The sequence below is a fragment of the Tupaia chinensis genome, unplaced genomic scaffold (genome assembly GCF_000334495.1).
Source record: "Tupaia chinensis unplaced genomic scaffold, TupChi_1.0 Scaffold143836_1, whole genome shotgun sequence".
NCBI lineage: Eukaryota > Metazoa > Chordata > Mammalia > Scandentia > Tupaiidae > Tupaia > Tupaia belangeri.
Genome location: NW_006203686.1, coordinates 3,164,080 through 3,166,051, shown reverse-complemented (window position 1 = coordinate 3,166,051; position 1,972 = coordinate 3,164,080). Strand labels below are relative to the sequence as shown.

Sequence of the window (1,972 nt, the reverse complement as noted above, 5' to 3'; positions counted from 1 at the left end):
ACCTCTTCTCCACTGCTATCATCTTCTTCATCTTCTGACATTTCCTCATCTGCACTGTCTTCTTCTACCTCCTTTGGAGGAGGAGCCATTTTTTTTTTTTGGATCACTTTGATTTTTACCAGACTTAGTGAGATTCACCATGATGGTGGCTTACGATGGCAGAGTATGTGGCAGGCAGATGGTGCAGATGAGTCTTGAGAAACTCCAGCAACATCAATGGCGGCCGTGAGCACTGAAGATCCTGGAGCGCATATGCTCGGTGGCCAGCTAGAGCTCAAGACTCTAAAAATTATTTTTGATAATATGTATGATAATATCTTTGATTGAGTCAATATATAGTGTACTCTGGATTGGAAAATTCATTTTGTATGCTATAATGGTATACAGTAATTGACTGCTAAAAAAAATCACACAAGGATTGGCTCCATGGCATAACAGTAATGCATTGTTCAAGAGAGTCTGGATCCAGGGACCAGCAGTTAGCGTAATGGCTATGTCGCTGGACTCCCACATAGTCGACCGTAGTTCACGTCCCAGACCCTGTGGCTTAAAACTCATGCCGGGCGCGTGTATGTGCGTGCCCAAGATCCCAAGAGGAAAATGCAGGAGAAGGAATTGCAGCGTGGCCAACCCCCCTGGGGGGTGATTCCTTGCTTTCTGTCTCTGTGTCTCTTTGTCTGTCTGGTGATGCCCCCCCCCCTCAATGGAAAACCCCTCAAAAAAAAAAAAAAAAAAAAAAAAGAACCTGAATCCCACTGGGCAATTGTGGTTTGATTCGTTGGCCTAGACAACCTGAAACACACCAAGCATGCATGTGTGTGCCCAAGAGCTGGTGGTCTGGAAGACTGCAGCAAGGGGACTGCAGCACCAACGAACCCTGTGGAGGGTGCTCCTCTCTCACTCTTATATGTACATGTGCACACACCCTCTATCATTAGAAAAGAAACAAATTACATAATAAAACTTAAATAGGACAGGCAACTGATTGGGTAGACATTATTCTTTGTATCATGAATATTGGGAATAATGAGATGAATGAGATGAAGGAAGGGTGAGGGTCATATTCTAAATTCGTTATCAGTTTGCTTACTATTAACTGAAATATGATTCTGAGCATGGGATCTGGGTATAGTTTGTCTACTGTAAATTCTATCTAAACTATGTCTTTGGGCAATAACCCCCTTCGGTATGGAGAGTAACCAAGGCCTCAAGTTCATGCCCCTCTTTGATCAGATAAAATTTAGTGACCCTTACTTCCATGAACTGCTGCTTTCCCACTCAGAGTCAAAGGAAGAGGTACTGGAAACTTAGAATGACTCCTGGGCCCATGAGAAACAGGAGGCTAGCCAGCCAGAAAGGCACAGTGACCAGGTATAATTCATAATTTATTTTTATTTGATAAAGGAAGACTTAGTATAGTATATAATTCATAATTTATTTTTATTTGATAAAGGCAGGCAGTATAGTATGCATGTCTTCTTCTTTTTTTTTTTTTTTTTTGAGGGATTTTTTTGCTATAGGGCATGTGTGCTTGCCAGAGAGACAGAGAGAAACAGAGAGACAGAAAGTGAGAAATCATCCCCCAGGGAGGATGGCAATGCCACAATCCTTTCTCCATTCTCCTCTTGGGATCTTGGGCATACATACACATGCACCTGGTGTGAGGTTTAAGCTACCAGGTGCAGTACTTGAACCGTAGTCGGCTTTGTGGGAGTCCAACAACGTAACCATTATGCCATCTGCTGGTCCTGAGTATGCATGTCCTAATAACAGAATCTGGAAGGATGTGCTTTAAGAACTTGATGGTGGGACCAGCAGTTAGCGTAATGGCTATATCGCTGGACTTCCACTTGGTCGACCGCGGTTCATGTCCCGGACCCGGTGGCTTAAAACCCACGCTGGGCGCGTGTGCGTGCGTGCCCAAGATCCCAAGAGGAGAATGGAGGAGAAGGGATTGTGGCGTGACCACCCC

At 44.3% G+C, this 1,972-nt stretch overlaps 1 pseudogene; it reads right to left on the bottom strand.

The window, feature by feature from the left end:
- The window catches only part of LOC106733476 (nucleolin-like), a 2,357-nt pseudogene extending 2,216 nt beyond the window's left edge, over positions 1–141 (bottom strand).
- Positions 142–1,972: the final 1,831 nt, after the last annotated feature.